The 5994-nt window shown below is 56.5% G+C and overlaps 1 non-coding gene across 1 annotated transcript; it reads left to right on the top strand.

Annotated features, from left to right (window-relative positions):
- The first annotated feature begins 5398 nt into the window (after window positions 1-5398).
- On the top strand, window positions 5399-5587 carry LOC123813271. The gene has a single exon (XR_006784710.1). It is a non-coding gene; the product is annotated as a U2 spliceosomal RNA (small nuclear RNA).
- The last annotated feature ends 407 nt before the right edge of the window (window positions 5588-5994 follow it).

Genomic DNA, 5994 nt, shown 5'->3' with positions numbered 1-5994 from the left:
TCTGTCCACAATCTCCCCCACCCCGTGTACCAATCCTGTGGGGTGAAGCCTGGCCTCACGAGCGTGGCACTTGAACTTCACACCCGGTGGCCCAGAACTTGGCCCAGAAGCCTGAGGAAATGTTGGGAGGTGCTGCTGGAGGGATAGGGGGTTCAGCAATCATGCTCATTTTACCGATGAGAAGCGGTTCAGCTTCGGCCTGGGGTGGCATCCCACTTGTGACTGGGTGCTTCCGGGGGTCTGTCTTATTGGACGTGATGTGAGGGGCACCAGGAGCCGGCAGCGTTCTCGGCCTCCAGACCCCTGCTCGGGAGGGGTCCTGGCCTGTGCAGCGGTGCCACCAGGGAGTCCGGCCCGAGGAGACCTGGGTTCTGGTCCTGCCCGTGCCCCTCCTGCCTGGTGGGACCTGACCCTCCGTCCCTCATCCCTGAAACAAGGAGGCTGGGCCTCGATGGTCTCCCGGGGGCGGACGAAGCCTGGGAGGGTAAGGGGTGCTGGCTGCCTTAGAAGGAGGGACAGACATGGCCAGGGAGAGGCAGAGGGGCCTCCTTACTCACCACTTGGCCCGGGGAGCTGGCTGGCTTCCGGCTTCTGCTCGCGTTCAGCAAATGTGCAGCCGAGGGCCTGGGGCAGAGCGGACGCTAATTAGGTGTCTGTGGAGTGGAAGAATGGTTCTGGTCCTCAGCGACACTTTCGACAGGCAGTCACTTGCGACACTGCTCTCTCTCTCTCTCTCTCTCTCTCTCTCTCTCGCTCCAAGGATCGGCCCCACCCATCTCCTTCCGCAGTAATAGCTCTCCTGGGCCTGTTCTGACTCTGCAGTTTCCCTCCGTGGGGAACCGACACTTTTCTTCTGGATGCTTTAAAAAGTAACCTGAAGGCTCCGTCCGCACCATGCCTGCCATTTCTCTCCACTTCTTACCCTCGCTCCCCTAGCTTTGGAAGTGATCCCAGAGCTTTCTGGCTCCGCAGTTGGGATGGGGACCCCGGCCTGGGGAGGGGGGCTGGGTGGGGAGCTGGGACTTCAGATTACCAAAGTCCGTGGAGAGGCTGCTGCCTCCGGCGCCTCTCCTTGAGACCCGTTTTCTGGGCGATTCAGGGGGAGCCTCCCATGAGCAGAAGCCCTTTCGGGCTTTGCTGGTTGCCTCGAGTCAAGGCAAGGCTGCAGGCAGCTTGGTTGTAGGAGCCGCAGTATGCCTGGGGGTTAATGACAATATTAGGATCAGGACAGGAAGGTGCCTGCTTGCTAAGAAGTTGGGTCTTGCTTTTCTGCTGTTTGTTTGGTTCCAAGAAAACCTCCCCCAGTGGGACGCTTTCCCGTGGGGTCAAGCGCAGCACCACATGAGGGGCAGACCTGAGCGTGTGGCCACGGCCACGGCTGGACCGGCCCCGCGCAGGAGGGCATGGGTTAAGTTGCGCGGCCCATCCAGAAGGAAGGGCTGGTGGCCAGGCCACGCCGGCCGCCCGGGCCTCCGCTTGACAGCGCCGGTCACTTCTCCCCTGTGCACTGGCGGGGAGGGTGGAATAAGCAGGCTTTTCTCTTCTTTCAGATCTGAGGAATGTGTGAGCAGCCAGCGTCCGACCAGAAGGGAGGGGCCGCCAGCTGTGCCCCCGGCCGTCCCACCCACCTGCCCCGGCCACAGCCCCGCTCGCTGTCGGTCTGTCAACAACTCAGACTGAGCCGCTCTGTCCGCGGGGCTCTGCGGGCGCCCCGGGAGACAGGGCAGGCGACGTGGGCAGCCGCTCCGGGGCGGGGCGGAGGGCTGGCTCCAGGGCGGCTGTTACTTTCCAGTGGGGAGCCGGGCCAGGCTGGTGGGGAAGCACCAGAGCTCCGGGGACGGTCCGGGCAGCCGGGCCGCTCTCGGGCGAGGCCCTCACGGTGCTCTCTCGCACACACGCACGGACACACATGCTCATGGGCACACGTGTCCACACACACACGTGCACGCACCACCCCCACATGCGCACAAGCACACACACACACGCGTGGACACATGCACCGTGCAGCTCTGCTCTGCAGCAGGCAAACGTAAATGTCAAACAACACCACACCCTGTTTATAGAAACGACAAAGCGAGCAGAAATTAAGGGAATCAACGTCAACGTGGAACCTCAGCTTCTTGTCTCTGCTCTCTCACCACGAACTTCATCTTTTGCCTTTGACGCGTCTCCCTCTGCTTCACGGAGAGAGGCTGCGTCTTCCTCTCACTCTTACTTTGCCTCCGAATGCTGCCCTGAGTCTCTTATTCTTTTCTGTTATTAAATGTATCGGGGTGACGTCGGTTAGTAGAATTACGTAGGTTTCAAGCGCACACACTTCTACATCATCCGTATCTTGCATTGTGCATGCACGGTCCAAAGTCCCCTTCTGTCATTGAAGGGGGTATTTAACCCCCTTCACCCTTTCCTGCCCCACCCCCACCCCTCAGCCCCCCGAGCCTCACTTTCGGTGAGGAGCAGAACGGGGGGCTCTCGCTCACCTCCTCTGGACGTGGTGCCATCTTGCGGCCTCGGGAACCAGGCTCCTTGGGCTCCGAGTTTCAACCCTGATGCTTCTTGGCTGTGTGGTTCGGGGTGATCACCTAACTCTTTGTGCCTCAGTTTCTGTGTCTATAAAATGGGGATGAAAATAGCACTGAGCCCCGGGCCTGGCGCATAGTGAGTATCTGATCGATACTGACGGTTACTCGTTTCCTCCTGGCTTATCCTGAGAGGTGAGGCTGCCGTGGGCTTTTCCCTCTTGCACTCAACGACCCAAGTGTTTGTGCTTTGCGGGGGTAGACTGTCCTTCTTTTCCACTGAGCGGGAGGAGAAGGAGCGAGCCAGGTGAGGCCCAGAACTCACGCTTCCTTCCTCCGTCCACCTGCCTGCCTCTGTCTTCAGCCTCTGCAGAGCTACACTTGGGATCACTCCTCATTTGCCTCACAGGGTTCCTTAGCAACCCTCGCTAATGTAGGATTAGGCACAAAAATACTTTTGGTTAGAATTCCGGACATCTTAATTTATTAAAAGCCCTCACGTTAAACATAATTACTTTGATTTCCCCCTTATTTCAGAAGCAGTGCAAATTTATTTTAAAATACTTAGAACATGGGCGAATTGAAGCCCTCAGAGGCTGATGGTTGCAGAAATTAAAAAGGAGACGAGAATTTCAGTTTACATACATTTTCTGCACAGGATTAGGAGAGGGCAATGAATAGAATACTTGCTATCATAAAGATTGTGTTACAGGAAAACTCTGCAAGAAAAAGCCAATGAGATTTCAAGGTAGAAGAAGGAGAAAGGTTAACTTTCCTGACTTACAGAGAAGAGTTTGTTCATGCATTTTCAAAAATAGCTGATGGCGGGTATCAAATTACCATGGTTTTTAGATTCCATGGGAAACATTGAAAAGAGTGATGGAACAGTTTTATATATATCTAAGTATATATATACACACACACATTATATATAATGTCAACATTTACAGTGCAGTGGGAATTGCATCTTTGGTACCATTTACACTTATGGTAACATTTTGGATGTCAACCAAAGGGGGCAAGGGCCTCCCCCGGCATCAGAATTTTCTCAGGGGCAACATGCGCCCTAGGGCACCTCACAGAGGTGATTGAAGCGTGTTTGTGCTGGAGGAGGGACTTAGCTAAACTTTGCAAACCGTTAGGAAGGGTAAAATGAAAGTGACCACACATGCTTGAAAGGAGAAAGCTCTAACCCATAGGATTCTTGATGGGCAGCCTGGCTGTGCCCCTCTCCACGGATATGAGCACCCTGGGGTCTGTGTGCGTTCTGTGTTCCCAGCATGCAGTTCTTCCACCCTCGGCACCAACCAGGTGTCCTACACTTCAGTTCACTTCTGACACTCACTGCCCGGAGTTAGCGTGGACCCCACAGGGGAGGGCTTGGTCTCACACGACGGCCAGAGACCAGAGAGACCAGTCGTGGATGGGGTCCCCAAGGTACCTACGTTCTGCCTGGCCAACTACAAGTTTGGGGGTTCCCATGACCCCACCCTTCTCAGGTTTGATAATTCACTGGAATGACTCATGAAACTCAGGATGTGCTGTGTGGACAACTACAGTTTTATTTATTGCAGAGGCGATGGCGCAGGACCAGCCAGATGGAGGACATGCACAGGTCACGGCTGGGGGCGGAGCAGAGCTTCCTTGCCCCCTCTGGGTGCCACCCTCCCGGCACCCCCGTGTGTTCACCAGCCTGAAAACTGCCCCAGCCTCGGGTTTCGGAGTTTCTGTCAAAATAGGCGTGGTTCATGAAATTATGGGCCGTCAGTGGCTGAGCTCCATCTCTGGCCCCTCTCCCCTCTCCAGAGGTCGGGGCTGTGCAGGTCGGGACGGGGGATTTCTTTGGCATCTGGCTCCCATCCTGAACCCACCTAGGGGCTTGCCAAGGGTCCCCTCATTAGCATAAACTCAGGTATGAATAGTGACATCCCCGTCACTCAGATATGTCAAGGGTGTTAGGATCTCCGTGCCATCAACGCAGGACAAAGACCAAACATCTATGTTTTAGGTGCCGCACTGAGATGCTAAGGAGTCGTTCATCGCCCTCCGTCCGGGAAGCCGGAGGGCTGGCCTCGGGGGGCGGGGCACGTGTGCCTGCAGCTTTGTCAAGTCTCAGAGGAGCAGCACCTGGGAAGGGGACCTAGGGCTCTCGGCAGAGATTTCAGGCGCGTGCGCGACCCACCAGCCCACCAGCTTCACAGAATGCTGGGTGCTAGGCCGGGAGCCTGGAGCTGGAAGCTGGAGGGGAGGCGGGAAGTCCAGCACTGAATTAAACACAGTTCCTGCCCCTTTGGAGCCAGCGGTCCGTGATGAGATACACAAACTCTTGCTCTCTCCAAGCTTGTCCTGGAGAGAGAGCCCCCCCTCCCTTCCCTCTTCCCCCTGGCTTCCCTCTGTCTGTTAGAATCACGTCTCACGGACAGACCATGCTTCCGGTAGAAGGGGACCTTGCTGTCCATGCCAGCGGCCGTTGGGGGTAGGGTCCCCAGCGTGGCAGCCGCTCCTCCTTTTCCCTGTGCACCCCGCCCCCTGTCCCCTAGGATTCCCACTTCCCCCACGACCTATGCTCCCGCTGACTCAGTCTCTTGATTTCTCGTTAGCAGGAACGAGTCCATTTTTAGGAGTGATGAATGGATGGAAAAATGTCGCCAATCACCCATGTCAGATGTCGCCAAAGCTTAATTAGGACCAGACAGTTGCAGCTGAGAGACTGCGGGGCGATGCAGGAAGACTGCTCGGGCGTGAGTGCGGACTCAGGGTCTCGGGCAGGCTCCGCCTCGCCTCTGCGCCAGGAGGCTGCTCTACGGCGGAGGGGAGGCGAGGGGCAGGAGCTGCAGTGTCTGCCTTGTGGAAGTTAGAATTAAAGATTTAAAAAATGCATTGCTTCTCGGCCTTTTGGCTAAGGTCGACTGTAGTATCTGTTCTCACCGGTTTACTATCTGATACGTCCTCTGTCCAAGGATGTTATATTCGACAGACTTCTGGAGCTGCGGGATGGAACAGGAGCTTGCTCCGTCCAGTCGCACATCGACCCGGTCTCGCGGTACTTCTGGGAATGTGCACAAAAAAACCCCCAAACCAACCAACAAACAAACAAACAAAAAGAATTAAACATGTGTGCATGAAAAGAAATCAGGGAAGACATAAAAATTGTCTCTCACTCCTGCCCCCATCACCCACCCAGACGCCGACACACCGGTGCCCGCATCTCACGGCGGCCTCCCTGCGCCCCCGCCTGTCTGTGCCGTCTCTCTCACTGTGTGGAGGGTGCTGCATTCGGTATCTGGCTGCCCAGGCCTTGCCTCCTCTCTGTGAACGGCGACTGTGAGTGTGTCCGCTAGGGTCAGGAAGGGGGGTAGGCTAGGGCTTTGGGGGAGAGTTTGCTGGGGCGTTCGTCGAGGCCGGGCATGAGGATGGCGGCTGTTGGGAAGCTGGGGGTGAGGGCCACTGTGGGGGAGCAGAGAAGGGGAACTAT

This window comes from Phyllostomus hastatus, unplaced genomic scaffold (assembly GCF_019186645.2).
Source record: "Phyllostomus hastatus isolate PE091 unplaced genomic scaffold, TTU_PhHast_1.1 phas_contig_150, whole genome shotgun sequence".
Classification (NCBI taxonomy): domain Eukaryota; kingdom Metazoa; phylum Chordata; class Mammalia; order Chiroptera; family Phyllostomidae; genus Phyllostomus; species Phyllostomus hastatus.
Note: the sequence above shows the minus strand (reverse complement) of the source record. Positions and strands in the feature narration are given on the sequence as shown.